Source organism: Myotis brandtii, unplaced genomic scaffold (genome assembly GCF_000412655.1).
Source record: "Myotis brandtii unplaced genomic scaffold, ASM41265v1 scaffold53, whole genome shotgun sequence".
Taxonomy (NCBI): Eukaryota; Metazoa; Chordata; class Mammalia; order Chiroptera; family Vespertilionidae; genus Myotis; species Myotis brandtii.
This window is the reverse complement of record NW_005369942.1, coordinates 2,756,835-2,773,964: the sequence shown is the minus strand read 5'-3', so window position 1 is coordinate 2,773,964 and position 17,130 is coordinate 2,756,835. Positions and strand designations below refer to the sequence as shown.

Genomic DNA, 17,130 nt, shown 5'->3' with positions numbered 1-17,130 from the left:
ATTGCTTTGGGTAGTATGGACATTTTAATGATGTTGATTCTACCAGTCCATGAACACGGTATGTTCTTTCATTTGTTTATGTCTTCCTCTATCTCTTTTTTCAATGTCCTGTAATTTTCTGAGTACGGGTCTTTTACCTCCTTAGTTAAGTTTATTCTTAGGTGTCTTAATTTTTTTTGGTGCAATGGTAAATGGGATTTTTTTTTTTAGTTTCTTTTTCTGTAAGTGAAAAACCTACTTTTGTTCATGCTTGCATTCCATCCTTAGAATCGCATTCTTTGGTAAGAGCCTCTGAACATTCCCAGGGTCTAGTTTAGTATAGTTAATTAAAGGACACTAGGGAGAAAAAAAGAGCACTTTCTTTTAATATAAAGAAATGCTATCTATTCATTTTAAAAAGAAACCATACATTCAGAATAATCCAGGCTTGCTTTCCTATTCCAATTGGAACTTTGTATTTTGTCTATAAGAGTAAAAAATATAAAACACAATAAAGACATGAATTTAGCAAGTTCATATCAATTCATTCTACAATAAGTCACCATATGTGTTGTTTCTCTGGCCTAGAAGCTTCTCTAATTTTCTGACAATAAAATACTACTGTCTCTATGACACTTGAGGTTGGATAGTTTCCAGTGATTTACTTTGTAATGACATCACAGATGAGTAATACTTGTGATCCAGCAGTTAGTAGCCAATGTTAAGAATTTCCCCAAAGGAAAGGATTTATGTGTTAAAAAGGATAAAAGAAGTTCTTATGGAAAAAATCACATTTCAAAATAGCATATTTTGAGGTGGAAAAAAGTCTTCTCAAAGCAGTGATCATACTGGAACAGCTGTGATGACTGGATCTCAGCCAAAACCTTCACAAAAGCTCAACCCTGTTAGGATATAGCAACAAGGTGTCAAATTCAACCATTAGTTAATAGGATATAGGTCTTAATTAAATATTGGGCTTATGCCATCATAATTAAGCTGAAGGCAAATTAGGCAGCAGGCTTATGTGAAAATAATCATAAGAAATATATCTTCATAATAATATTCAATTCAGGTGACAGAATTGTGTCCTTTCTGACCTTTATTTAATTTGGACACATTTTGTCAATTGATTTCAAAATTTAAAATCTACTTTCACAATTAGACACTTGAGGTTTAAAGAGAAGATAGTGAATCCTTTGATAAGTGACCCACATTAGGCCTATGGTGGGTCTATTATTTTCTCCTTAAATATTTTTGTCACATGCATGGAAGCAAAAAATCAAGAAAAAAATGCTTCCCTCATTTCATTCTCCACCTTTCTCTTTATTCTTTTTTTCTCCTTGAATTAACAATAGTTCCATCAAGGAAAGACTTGGTTTCTTTTACTATTAGAAAATAAAAAAGTTAAAAGAGAGAGCTATAGTGTTTTTATAATCCACTCAAATGTCTTTTCTCTCCAAAGCTTCCTGCCCTTTCCCTCAACATGTGCCATTGATTCTGTATGTCAGGGTCAAAATGTGGCTTACTTTTCACTGCAACGAACTTTCTGGGACACTTTAAGAAATTGCCAGCAGCTGTAAGACCATGGTACTCTTACAAACAAAAATGTTGGGGAAATATGGCAAATAATATTCAAAATTTTAAAATAATTTAAAACATAAACTTCACTTTTTTATTTAATCACTATTTTGTTTTTGAGTTTTGGCAACAAAAACACTATCCACTAGTTATTGTGAGTGTGTACAAAACACAAAACAGGTTTCTCTTATCATTTACATTATATTCTCAATGAGAAGAAATTATAAGCCACACAATACCTCAACATGTGCCATTGATTCTGTATGTCAGGGTCAAAATGTGGCTTACTTTTCACTGCAACGAACTTTCTGGGACACTTTAAGAAATTGCCAGCAGCTGTAAGACCATGGTACTCTTACAAACAAAAATGTTGGGGAAATATGGCAAATAATATTCAAAATTTTAAAATAATTTAAAACATAAACTTCACTTTTTTATTTAATCACTATTTTGTTTTTGAGTTTTGGCAACAAAAACACTATCCACTAGTTATTGTGAGTGTGTACAAAACACAAAACAGGTTTCTCTTATCATTTACATTATATTCTCAATGAGAAGAAATTATAAGCCACACAATATTGTTTAATAAAAGCAAAAGATCATATGGAAACAACTGCACAAATGACTGTCACCTCTAGTAGAATGTAAACTCCATATAAGCATCAGAAATTTTGGACTTTTTATTCACTCCTGAATCCCCGGATCCCTCAACACACACATGGAATAAATAATTTGTCACAAACAATAAGTGCCATAAGATATTAGTTAAGATAAATATCATCAAGAGTTAGAGTACTCAGGAAAACAATATGTATTCATGCTCATTCTAGCTCTACACATTTAATTGTTGAAGTATGAGCATCATTTGGGTAGGTAAGGTCTGGGTAGGCATCAAGTAGAAACTAGAAAAAAGGACACCAGCATATAATAAACATTATGTAATTGCATGGTGTTAGTGCAATTAGACCAATTGAAAAAACAATATCAGATTGGTGTGTGTGAGTGTAGAGAGAGAGAAAAGAGGCCTCAGTCACCTAGTAGACTTACTAGCAGCCCTAGTTACTCCTTTGATAAATAATATCAAATACTGCACATTGCCTATAGTATACACCCAATATTTACAAAGCTATACAATGTTAATTTCTATTCTTTCACTATATGAACTAATTCGAAAATTATTATGTTGGGGTTAAATTGCTAGCCATTGGAATTTCTGAAAATACTATACATTTCCCAGAGTTATTTTTAGGAAAGAACATAAAAATAACTTTCATTTAACCCACCATACATTTGTAACAGTATATTCATACATCTTTATATATACCCACAAATTGTAATTAGATTACATCTTCCTTGTTTTACAATGGTAACTGAATAAATTACTAGTACTATTTCACCAAGTCTTCTAAGCAACATATACAAAGTAGGGCAAAAGCAGATTTAAAGTTGTGAGTATGTAAAACAGAGTTTACTCTTGTATTATTATTTATTTATTACTAGAGGCATGTCCCTCAGCCCAGCCTGCACCCTCTCCAATCTGGGACACCTCAGAGGATGTCCAACTGCCGGTTTAGGACCGATCCGATTCCACAGGGATCGGTCCTAAACCGGCAGTCAGACACCCTCTCACAATTCGGGACTGCTGGCTCCCAACCACTCGCCTGCCTGCCTGCCTGCCTGATTGCCCCTAACCACTTCTGCCTGCCAGCCTGATCACCCCCTAACCACTCCCCTGCCAGCCTGATTGACGCCTAATTGCTCCCCTGCTGACCCGATAGCCCCTAACTGCCCTCCCCTGCAGGCCTGGCCACCCACAACAGCCCTCCCCTGCCGGCCATCTTGTGGCTGTGGGTGCCGCCATCTTTGAGGGTGTGGCAGTCACTTAGAATATTCCCTCCTTATTGGCTGTGGGTGCCACCTTCTTTGTGATGGTGTGAGGGTCAATTAGCATATTCCCTCTTTATTAGATAGGACTGTATTATTTCCCATATGAATAGCTGTAAATCTACTTTTGCCCTACCCTATATATAAACTATCTCTTTGGAAAAAGCACCTCTGTAGATCTTATGCCATCTGTTGTAGCCTAATTTTTTATAATACTGTTGATCTCTGAAAGTGTCATATTTCTAGGCCTTGTCCCCCAAATCACAAGAATACTTACTGTTAGATACCTATGTACAGCATTGACACTGACATACCAACAGGCTGCACAGTTCATGTAGGAGCTCTCACATGAGTAATCCTGTAACCAATTATGGATTATTTTAAGTTGTCAACTGCATGCTAAGGACTGACAACTAAACCATATCTTACATGCAGCCAAATCTCTTCAAAAGCAGTGCAGCACTGAAAGCTGTCATTGAAATAGCATGCTTCAGCAGTAAGCTTTTAACTGATTCACTATAAGTCAAGTAAAATCAAGAATTGAAAGATAATGTGAAGGAAAACCAGATCAATAACACCCTCGTGTCTTTTGGGAGATACACTGACAGACTGTGGCTTCAATGCAACATGAAACTCCAACCATGAAAATGTGCTGTTAACACAGGTTTTTTCTACAGCTGTCTAAGCAAGAGAGTAAAGCTGTAGTTGGACAGACAAGGGCAATAAATACATAATAGGGAGAGGGACTGGTGAATTTTTTTAGGATTCTCCATATTAAGTGAATTTTCTACATAGAGCATAGAAAAAGGTTGCATGAAATATTACCAAATATAGCCAATGAATAGATTCCAAACCTAGTAATGTGGAATTCAGCCATTTAGGATGCATTGCTAAGGTTTTACAAAATATCTGCATAAAGTTTATATTTACACATAGGCCCTTAATTTATTTTAGCCAAACTACTCTGATTGCAATTCAACTATAATACAATGTTTTCTTTCTGAAATCAGTAGTATATTTGAAAGATATATCTGATGCCATGGAGAAGTTTATAACAAACAAGTGGTTGTAATTAGTTGTAAAACTTGGGCATCCTCTTTCATTTTATCACTCACAGAACAAAACGACTAAAGTATTTATTGTTAAAATCTCTCAAATGCATTACTTCCTTTCCTATGTGGTAGGAACTATAATGGTCACAACTATAATATAAATACTATCATTAATGAACTCTTACGTATTTTATAGCACTATTTGAAAACTACTTCAAATAAGAGATGTAATATAAAGGTAGATTATTCCATTTGTAATAAAGGGTCTTACATAACACATTAAAATTTACCATGATAACTGAAATATCAATCCATATGTAATAAAATGCCTAGTATTTGGTTCTTTCATAACTTACACAGGTAGCATTTGGTGATGGAAAGAAGAATATTAACAATAATTTTTTTAGTTCAATGCAGTAAAGTGATATTTTGAAAAGGAAAACATACAGGGACAAAAGTAGGTTTACAGTTGTGAGTACACGAAATTGTTTATTTTTGTATTATTTTTAATCACTAATTATTGTATTATTTATTTGTATTATTTGCCACATTATTGTTACTATTTCATATCCTTATGATTTATCTTTTAGACAATAATGGCTGGAAATTTAACCTACTTTTGCCCATTCCTGTATTTATGACATCATCTATATATATAAAAGCCTAAGCGACCAAACAACCAAACGACTGAACAACTGGTTGCTATGATGTGCACTGACCACCAGGGAGAAGACACTCAATGCAGGAGCTGTACCCTGGTGGTCAGTGCACTCCCACAGCCAACCTCTAGCAGCCAGCAAGCTCCCACGACTGGCCGGCCAACCTCCCGCGGTCCCCTCCCCCTGGCTGGCCAACCTCCCATGGTCCCTCCCCCCGGCTTTCCCCCCTCTCCCATCGGCCTTGATCACCAGCCAGGCTGAGGGACCCCACCTGTGCACAAATTCATGCACCGGGCTTCTAGTTGAAGCATACATTTCTAATAGCCCTTTAGAGAACTAGGAAATTTAAATTAGAAGTTGATTTCAGATACAAAGTAGACATTTTCAGAAGTTTATCTTTCAAAAATTATCTGCATTTGCAGGGCCAACTCAAGTACAAATGCAGGCACCCCTCCCTTCCCCCCAATCCCTGTACCTTCCCTCACTACAAGGAACATCTAAACCCTCATATGCAAGATCCAACCACAACCCTTTAGTCAACAATGGAAGCCCTGGCCCAACATTAGGGCCTAGTGGTAAGCACAGTAACAGGAAACTCACCTTTGCATAGCCTTGGGGACAAGAACTATGGAGGAACTAGAGATGGTTCCAGGGTCCAAATTTCATGGCTAAGGAGAGGAGACACTAGATTTCAGGTAAGCATGCCTCCCTGGCCTCTACAGTTTATTCATGCTGGAAAGGGGAATGACCAGTGGCAGGCAAAATGGGGGGTCTCTAAAGCATGCTTAGAGAGCAGGTTTGCAATCGTTGACTGTAAGGGTTGTAATGAGGGCAAACAATATAAAAACACATATTTGGGCATAGGTTGATAGCTTACCCTTTGTCCTTAGCTATAGGTCTAAAGATGTTTATCCCCTATGCAAAGTACTTTTTGACTAGTTATTCTCTTAACAGAACATTGTTTGTACTTGAACTTAGAAAAGCCTGTATAACCTGTTTTTCATAACTGAATAAATGATTAACTAACCTGTTGAATTGCAAATAAGAACTATTTATTTTGCTCATAAAATATTCTTCTAACAAAGTTGCAGATGAATGTTGTTTATGGCAGACACAATGATAAATACGTTCTCTCTGAAGTTTCTGACCTCTCCATGTTAAAGCACACTGAAGTCAGTAACATGCAGCACTTAAAGACATAAAATAGCATTTGCAGAGTCACAGTTTTTAAATGTTCAATTTTTACTGTGAGTTGCAGGTGTTAAATTTTTACACTCTTCAGAAAAGAGGTTTTTAGTAAGAAATTGAGGGGGAAAGAAGGAGAAGACAGAATGAAAGACAGAAGGGAAAGAAAAAAGAGAAGAGAGAGAGGAAAGGAAGGAGGGAGGAAGAAAGGAGGAAACTAATATTCCTTAAAAAAAGAGCACATTTAAAGTTGTTTGAAAACTTAGCTTAGAAATAATTTCATAAGATGAACACAGCTCTCTTTTCCTACTGTTAATGGCTTGTCAGTCCTCAAGGAAGATAGAGCAAGAGGAAAGCGAGGGGCACAGGTTAAGCAGCACCAATAGCACAGGAATAAAATCTACGCAGCTGTTCTAAAACTCTTATCAATTTTCAAGCAAATCAGTTTCAGAAAAGGGCACTCTGATATCACACGTAATAACTTTAATTTTAAGTTTTGCTCATGCCCAGTGCCTTGAGCACCCTCATTTCAGGGCTGAAATAGCAACCATAAAGGCAACTAAATTGTGATTAAAATGAATAAGTTTATTTGCCTATGCATTTTAGAGTTACATTGTTTATAAACACTGAAGCATTAGTGTAATTGAAAAATTACTTTCATGAATATGTAAACTCAAAAAAGCTTGAACTTAAACATTTAATTATTAATATATGTATGTGGTTCCAGATGGCAGTACTAAGCAGAATTATGATCACAAGTATTTATGAAAACTAAAGTACTCATCAGGAGCAATTTAATGAATATAAATAATATTTAGAAACAATTTAAAGTTCAAATGTCAATGAAACAGTTATTTAGGAATTTGTGAGCATTTACTTGTTGGATACAAGAAACTTGGTTTCCTGTGCTTGAAAAATTGAACTTCCCCTTTATTCAAATTATTTCAGGAACTCCATAGAGGGAAATCACCCTATAAATAAAACATTGAAATCAAGAATTAGATTATGTAAGTCAGATTATCCAAAGAGGACCAAAAATGATGCCATCCAGTAAGATATTCCATTTGCTAGTGTTTCAGATGCTTTAAAAGCTCTAACATTGAGAGATGTCAACTGGAGCAATAATAATAGACAAGTAGCTGGGACTAAAGAGTACAGTATTCATAACCAAAGCAAAACAAATTTTAAAACAACACTTTTAAAATTCAAGTACTCTCTTGATAGTGATTTATGTTGATTTTTAATTTTTTCTTCTAGGCAGATAATTATTTTCATTAATTAATGAGATACCTTAAATTTCTAAACCAGTTACTAGATGTATGTGAATAAGTATGAAATAAAGTAAAAATATTGCTTACTTTCATCTGTTTCTTCATCTCTTCTTTTATTAAGAATAATTATGTAACTATTAAATATAACTACACAGCTTAAGATACCTAGCAAGTTTTACTATCAAGCATTCTGAAATGAACAGCTTATGTCTTTAAGTGATTCTAGACACTATTATATATTTTTCCTTACAGAATATATTAATGTAGCACATTGTCATATTGTTTACAAATAAACCACAAAAATAAAATGCCGAAAATGTGGAAATTGCATATTCGTGCGGTAGAAGCTTCCTTAATCACCTTCTAATTAAGTAACTAGTTGGGATCCAACTATTTCCTCCATTCTCTCTGTAATATATTTACCAATAAGTATGTCTTTGAAACACTGACAACTATCAGGTTACTTACTAAGAGATCTTGGCACTTGTAGTTACCATGAATTAAGTTGAGTGCCTACCATGAGTCCACTGAGGTTATTTTGAACTCAATCATGCAATTTAAAACTGTGAAAGGTACAAGGTGATTTAATTAAGTATTACATAATTTGCTGCTATTTATGTGCCTAAGAAACTGTGTGTGTGTGTGTCTGTGTGTGTGAGTGTGTGTGTGTGTGTGTGTGTGTGTGTGTGTTTATATGAAAACTATGTCTATCGCTTTGGAAAAACTTAACAAAAGGAAATTAATTTTAAAATGCTGTTAAATTAGCTGTGACTATACAATTCTAAAAAATTAAAGGAAATAAAATTTTTAAAAATCTGTATTGAAATGTAATACAGGTTGATTTTTAAAAGGTTTTTGTTTTGTTTATATTTTCTTTCTCACCTCATTTGATTAAAAAACAACAACACAATTACTGACACCACACTGGATTATAAATATGAGAACACCAAATTACAGATCAATATTCAGTAAAAGTACCTTAGTTCTACTTAAAAATACTTGCCAGTGACTGTATATTAGCATGCTTTAAGCTGATATCATTAGTTGATAAAAACATCGTTATAATATGTGAATGAACATTTTTAAAAATTTCAAGCTTGTGTGACTATTTCAATTACAATGACTTCAGGGTAAAATGGCTTCTGCATATTCTTTTGGGTCTTTTTAATGTAGGGCTGTGCAATGCACTTCTTGAAAGATGAATTAATACTCCAATGATTTAATTTTAATATATTAACTGTCTAAAAAGACAAGATAACTCAAAATTTAATTGATTAATCTGCATATTCACAAAAAATATTTCAGAAGTATTTAATTGTAAAAAAATATAGAAGGCTACCTCTACCAGATTTAGTTGAATCCATCCTCTTATGTTATCTTTCTAAAAATCAATGTTCACTTCAACTGCATTTGTTCATGTATCTATACAACTATTTTACTTATTTCTAAGCAGATACCTTACCTAAAATAAGTCACCTTCTTAGTACAAAGACCTCATTCATTTGTATTAAGAAGGGTTTGAGCAAGGACACATCATTCAGTGAGACACATAGATTGAATAAGCAGGTGGATTCAACAGGAATCAGGGGAACTTCTGAGAAAGATAAAAGCATGAGCAGGTCCTCTAACTTTCTTCCCAAAACCAGCATTAAATGAACAAAGAAAAGAAGAACAAAAAAAGCCTATATATGTATTAATGTAAAAATCAGAAAAGGCCATCACTTCGTATCCCAACCTCCAAGGAATTCTGTCCCTATTGTGTCAAGATTTAAAAGGACCATAAAGAGAAACATCAAACGTTTCTTCAAAAGGAAATACGTAGAGAAAAATCTAGCAGAGCCTCTCCAAAATGTCTGTAATTGAAGAGAATTAAAGGCTCTAGGAAATGGGGGACACTAATTTAAGAAATGTTTCTATTGAACGTTAGACAGCATCTGCGGTTGCCATGAAAATATGTCTTTCTGATCTCCTGCCACAGAGCATTACTGATTGATATGGTCACCCTTTCCAAAGGCTTCTCCCTCCAATGATGAGGAATGCAGTTCCATTCCTGTGAGACATGAAACTCCTCCAACTGGAGATTTTGGTTCAAGGAGTCCCCTCCAGTCTGGGTGAACCTTCTTCGGAACTGTATTATAGTCTATGTCTCTTCCTACCAGCTTCCTGCCCTCCCTCTCTTCTTCACTGATAGAAAACCTACATGGTATCCAAGGCTCTCCATGACTCCTTTGGTTCCTTGCTAATTGTCCTCATAGTCATTTCTACATATACATTTCTTGCACATGTAATATCATCTTTGTTTCCTGCTCCTCTGAAGATTCAAGAGCTGCCTAAGAAAACAAGCAATAGAATAAGGACTTGGAACTGACTCACTCACCATTGGGTGAGAAGTATGTGGTCACTGAGAGTCCCTAGTAAACATTGGTGGCCAAATTGCTAAATTATTAACATGACCCAGATGATCTGAGAAACCATCCTAACATAGGGAAACACCCCTTCAGGTGCAATATTTCAGACATTTTGAAAGATATGGGGGTAACTGTGACTAGAACAGTGCAACTGACTGGTTGCTCTTCTGTTGAATAGATGACTGTTGAGGTACATTAGCAAACAGTTATAAACTAAATAGTAGGCCTCTTATCTCTTTCAGTAAAAGGAGACAGCACATCAAAAGGCTAAGGAACTGAAACGTATAGAACCACAGGGTGCCAGTGACATTTATATATGAAATTTAAATGTTCAGCCAAAGTAGGTCTGTCCTGCTCAGATCTCCTTCTGTTACCATACACTCAACCCCTTCTACCCTTCACTACTTCTCCAACCCCCTTTCACATCCTGGTGTCCATGTCTATGAGTTTTGTTTGTCTTGTTTATTTGTTGCTTGGCATTTAATGTAATAAGTCAAGTTTACTACAGGAAAACATACATGGGTAAGAATTAGACAATGACTTCACATAATTAATGGCAGTAATTGCAAATAAAAAATAATATTTTGTTTCAAAATAATTGGGAAAAATTAGTGTATTAAAATAAATGGAAATTTCAGATTCCATTCTGGATTTTAAAATATAGAAAACTTTAAAAAAACAAAAAAGCTGGAAATACTTATATAAATTTTACTAAGATTTAAATGGTTTGCAACATACCAAAAAAAAAAAACACAAGAGTTTATAGATATTTATCATATTGTGAACATTTAACAATATTTCATTTAAAATTCTATGGAATGTTATGAAATAAATTGAAAATATTAACTTGGTAGAAAAAGACATCGATACATTTATAAATAGAAATTAATCAAGGGGATCTTTAAATTATCAGGAAAAGTAAAATAAAACAAAAATAAATGTTTAGAAAATATGCAGATTATTAAAATTCTCTGTAACATCAAAACACCAATATACATTTCAAAAATTACTGATAGAAAATAGCATTGAAGTTTACAATGTGAAGAAAAATTAAACATAAACATAAAAAGCAAAAGGAATACAAGGGAGATTATTTGCCCCATATCTGGCAGACTATAAAAAAATTAAAGTTATATAAAAATAATAAATACTCTAGTTGAAACTGAGGGGGAAATGGTAATGAGTAAAAAAGAAATTAAATAGATAAAAATATATGACACTTATGACAATTAACCAGCTAAAGTTACTTTACTTTGCATTTAATATAAATAATTCAAATTAAAACATCAATAATGTTATATTTCTCCTTTGAAAAGATATTTATCAAACATAATTGTAATACCAAGATTGGTGACTGTGATAAAAATGTAAAATGGTTCATTTGCAGACACCTTTTTCTATAATTTTATTCTTAAAAATTAGTAATACAGTTATATGAAAGGACATTCACTGAAACATTGCTGTGATTATGAGAATTTTGAAATATATTAGCTTAATACATTTTCATACAACTCCAGAATAAAAGCTATATTATAGTAGGGGATGTTACTATGAAATACAAAAATGTTCATATTTAGTTGAGTGAAAATTATAATGTACAAAGTTAAGTAAGCAGTATTATTTCTACTTTCTATAATAGGATCATATGTACATGGACAAAGATCATATATACGTATGCCCATTTTTATACTTAAGTTCATATATTTTTCTATGTGAGAGGTTTATTGATATGTTTAAATAAATTGTGCTGGGGGTGAGAAGAATCAGTCCTTTGATTTTTTTTATAAGGTTATTTGGTAAGGGATTAAGTGAATATACATCACTGAAAAAATCCCCTGGACCTCCTTTCTGTTCCTATAAGAAAATACAATGATCACTTTCATGAGAGCTATTTGGTAAAGCCAAATTACTTTCTTGCTTTTTATCCATTGGAGAGCAGTTATATACTCAAAATCAATCAGAGAGAAAAACACCACATAGGGTTCTTTAGGTCTCTGTATGCTTTACAAATGTTGCCATGGCATTTCGCTAAATAGCAGCACAGGGTGATAAATGCATAAAATGGTCCCTCAAGTCCAGTAAAATATTGGACACAGCATACTGGTGATTGTGCAGAGCTGTGGGCTAGCACTGCATTTTGCAAATCAATAAGGCAGACAATAATGTCTACTCTAGGAGAGAAAGAGGCAAAAATTATGAGAAATGAAACTGTTAAAAATGAAACTTTCACAAAGTGAAGAAATATATTCTACAACACTGAAATTAAATTATTGTGCTAATAGTGACATTATATCTGCTCACCATCAATTGAACATTTTTAAAATTATTCTTTAACAAAAAAAATGTTTCTTCAGTAATTGGTACCTGATACCAGTTTTGAGTACACTTTGGGACAGGTGGGCATTGGACTAGGATAGAGGAGGCCTGTTGACAGTGTTCTGAGGTATTGTTACATGGAGAATGTACGTTTTAGCCTTTGCAAAATCACAGAAGCATTACATTTGATTTCACAATTATGGTCATGATTTCTCTCTTCTCTCCTCTGTCTTGCCCCCAGTAGAGAAGCAATTCAATTAGTTAATATTTAAAAAGTTTATGTTCTAGGCCCACGGTCGGCAAACTCATTAGTCAACAGAGCCAAATATCAACAGTACAACGATTGAAATTTCTTATGAGAGCCAAATTTTTTTAACTTAAACTATATAGGTAGGTACATTGTTATTAACTTAATTAGGGTACTCCTAAGGCTTAGGAAGAGCCACACTCAAGGGACCAAAGAGCCGCATGTGGCTCGAGAGCCACAGTTTGCCGACCCCAGTAATCTAGGCTATTAGAAGAGATAACGAAAGAAAGGTGAAAAGGATTATTAATCTGATATATAATTTTATAAGTAGCTATGAGCTGAGAGCTGGGGATCAATTGTAAGGATAGTAATACAAGACCAGCCTACTCTATGTCTGTCTGTCTGTCTGTCTCTCTCTCTCTCTCTCTCTCTCCATACATACATACATACACATACACACACACACACCCCGCACACACGCGTGCGTGCACACATACACACGAACTATCCTAAGCTATTTACGAAAGAGCTTCTAGAAACAAAAGATATCTACACACTCAGTTTCTAGGCAGACAATAAATATGGAGAAATGGGTAAAGGTTATTGTTTCACAACTGGGTGCAGAGCATGAAGATCCCTAAATACCAATCTCTTCAAGTGCTTTGTGTTCCCTTGTGAGACAGGTAATAGGAGGACTGAGTGTCCAAAATAATTTTAGAATCCTGGCTTCCAAAATATTGGTGCAAGGCCACAATATCTCTAGCAAGGAAGGGATTTAGATCTTGTTAGGTAGGCTTTAAATAATGGCCAAGCAATTTATTTTAAAATGACTTATTTAGGGTCCATTGTCCATCCAGTTCTGCGTGTAAGGATCTTGAATGTCATCATGGGGTCCTGACAAGTAAAAGCTGAACAGATTGAAAATAAAAATAAAAACTTCGGAAGAAACAAGAGTGCAGCGTGAACATGGGGAAGCAAAAGAAAACAAGGAAGTATGCGACCAAGAAGCGAATGCTTAGTCTCAGAGATCAGAGGCTTAAAGAAAAGGATAGATTAAAACCTAAAAAGAAAGAAAAGAAAGATCCCAGTGCACTCAAAGAAAGAGAAGTCCCCCAACACCCCTCCTGCTTATTCTTCCAATATAACACACAGCTAGGCCCACCTCACCACATCCTGGTTGATACCAACTTTATCAACTTTTCCATTAAGGCCAAACTGGACTTAGTGCAGTCAATGATGGATTGTCTCTATGCCAAGTGTATCCCTTGTATAACTGACTGTGTAATGGCTGAAATTGAGAAATTGGGGCAGAAGTATCGAGTGGCTCTAAGGATCGCCAAGGATCCAAGATTTGAACGATTACCATGCCCACACAAAGGAACCTATGCAGATGACTGCTTAGTACAGAGAGTAACTCAGCACGAGTGTTATATTGTGGCCACAGTTGATGGGGATCTTAAACGAAGAATCAGGAAGATCCCTGGAGTTCCCATCATGTCATGTCTAACCATAGGTGCAACACTGAGCAGATGCAGATGCTTATGGAGCCCCCGGGTTCTAATACTTAAAAGACAAAGTTTCTCTGCTTTCCTTCAACCAACTTTCTCTGTTGAAGGTTTATTAAACATGCTACAATATGCGTTATTGCTCCACTCACACATTTGCTGTTATGAGCTGAGAACAGTTAAATACGCTCACTTTTTGGTGGTGTTTTGAAAATGATTTTGATGTTGTTTTGAAAATGATATTTTGTATCATTTAAAATTTTGTTACATCTTTTTATAAATCAGATGACTGCTCACACAAAAAATAATAAAAAATAAAAATAAAACAAAAAAAACTTTTCTCAGGTCCCTAAGAGATGGAAGAACACAGAACACTGCCCCCAAGACTGGAGACAGAGACAGAAACAGATCATCTCTATTGACTTGAGCAGAGATCCCAAAATGAAACCACCATGAACACCAGAGAGGGAAGAGTTAGGAAACCTTAACTGCAAGTAAGGAAATGCTGAAGGCTCAGTGTGGGCAAGCCTGAGGTTAAAAACCCCAGGGGATTCCAGTCATCGGGGGCCCCCACAACACTGTAAGATTTACTTAGAGGAATTTAACCTGTTCTCACAGTAAATATTGCAGAAAAATGCCCTTGGTATTCTGGAGGGGGAGGAAAAAATACTCCAGGGCACTCCATTCTTAACAAGACCTGTTCTCTTGAGAAAGTAGTTAACTAAAGCCTAGTTAACAGAGAAAGAAACAAAAGAAATACAGGTGATGGAATTAAGAAGTATGAACTGGCAGTTATAAAATAGTAACAGGTATGTAAAGTAGAGCATAGGAAATCTAGTCAATAATACTGTAATCACTGTGTATGATGTCAGGTGGCTAACTGACGTATTGGGGTATCACTTAGTAAGGTATATAAATACCTAACCATTATGCCATATCCCTGAAGCTCACATAGTACTGAAGGTTAACTGTAATAAAAATAAAAAAAAAGACTGAAAATTTCCCCCAATTAATGCCAGACACCAAACCACAGATTCAGGAAACTCCAAAAAACAACAACAACACCAAGCACCATAAGTGCCAAAATAAAACAAAGAACACCTGTGCATATCATTTGCAAACTACAGACCATCAAAGGTAAAGAAAAAAAACCCTTAAGACTGAGAGGGGTTCAGGGGAACCTTACCTACAGAGGAACAAATATAAAAATGACATTCGAATTCTCGGAAACCATGCAAGAAAGGAGTAGAATAAAGTTTTTTAAATGTTAAGAGGAGAAAACGAGAACCCACAAACCTGGAAAATCCTTATCCAAATTATCTCTGCAAAGTGAAGGAGCAAGAAAGACTTCCTAGGACAAATAGCGCCAGGAGACTAGTCCTACAAGGAATGTTTTTGAAAAGCTCCTTGGAGGGGGAAACAGCGTGGAGGCCTTCCCGGGCTCCCTAGGAGCTGTGCCCAGGGCTGGGTGCCCCTAGGCCAGGACTCACCTGAGCAGGGACATCCTGGCAGCTGCGGGCGTGGCTGAGGCTGCAGGCGTCCTGGAGGCCGCATCGCCAGCCGGAGAGGAGGAAGAGGAAAGCACTGCCCCTGGGAGTTGTGGGGCAGATGTGGTCTTCCCACACCCCAGCCCGGCCAGGCACCTGCTGGACTGAAACTCCGCTGCGCCCAGGCTGAGTTGCCACAGGCCCCTTAAAGCTGCCTTTCACTTCCCGCTAAAGGGCGGAAAGGATGTTGCCACAGGCCCCTTAAAGCTGCCTTTCACTTCCCGTTAAAGGACGGAAAGGATTCTGTCATCGCGAGAATAAAGGAGACCAATCAGGAGGGGGTTTGTTCCCTGGGCCCTCCCCCAGCACGTGCATCCTGCAGGCAGGTGTGAGGTGTTTTTAGGCTGAACCCGCCCTTCGTCCCTCCCGGTCCTGTCCGGTGGATCTGAACCTTCCCGCAGGTATGTGAACTAAGGTGAGAGGCTTGCAGGATGATTTCCCCCTGGACCTGCACTTTTAAAACTCTTTCTAATACTCCAAAAATTATAGAAAAGTCAGGATTAACAATGAATGGAATGGATGCGGTTGAATTTTATGGAGTTTTCTCAGGTCAAATTTTGGCTCATTTTAAAGCTATGGATTCGGATTGGTTTGCACATAACTACATCGGTAGAAAAAACAAGGTTGGATGTGTACAGCAGCATTATTCAAAATTGCCAAAACTTGGAAGCAAACAAGATGTCCTTCATTAAGTGAATGGATAAACTGTGCTATATCCAGACAATGAAATACTATTCAGCACTAAAAGGAAAGCATTATCAAGCGCTGAAAAGACATGGAGGAACCCTAAAAGCACATTACTAAATGAAGTAAGGCAATCTGAAAAGGCTATATACTGTATGATTCCAACTCTCAGACATCTGGAAAAAGGGAAAAAATAGAGAAGGTAAAAAGATCAAGGTTTGCAGGTTGGTAGGCCAGGGGACATGGGAGAGAAGTATGAATAGGTGGAGTAAAGAGACTTTTAGGGCAGTGAAAATATTCCATTTCATACCAAAATGATGGATATACCCCTTTATACATGTGTCCAAACCCACAGAATGAACAACACTAAATAAACCATAATGTGAACTATGGACTTGGGTGATTATGATGTGTCCATGTAAGTTCACCAATTGTAAAAAATGTACCACTAGGTGGGGGATGTTGTTCATAGGGGAGGCTGTGCTTGTGTGTGTGTGTGTGGGAGGGTGGGGGTGCGGTATATATGTACCTTCCCCTCAATTTGTTATGAACATAAAATTAATCTAAAAAATCTAATGAAACAACAAAATTGTTTTTTAAATAATATATTAAAGAGAGAAGGAAAGTAGGTTTGTTTAAGAGGAAAAAAAGAAACTCATGTTGGGCATGTAGAATTATATTAAGTAAAGGCAGAATCAGAAAAGCGATTTAGCAGGAGTGCAGTTGTTATTAGAAGAATGAGCACCCAGGGAATTTCCCACAATGTGGTTTGAAGAGTCAAATGATTGCCAAAGTCCATGTTTTAATAAGATTCT

General features: G+C 36.0%; 1 pseudogene; it reads left to right on the top strand.

Moving 5' to 3' along the window:
• Nucleotides 1-13,544: 13,544 nt before the first annotated feature.
• LOC102261712 lies at nucleotides 13,545-14,218 on the top strand (annotated as a pseudogene).
• Nucleotides 14,219-17,130: the final 2,912 nt, after the last annotated feature.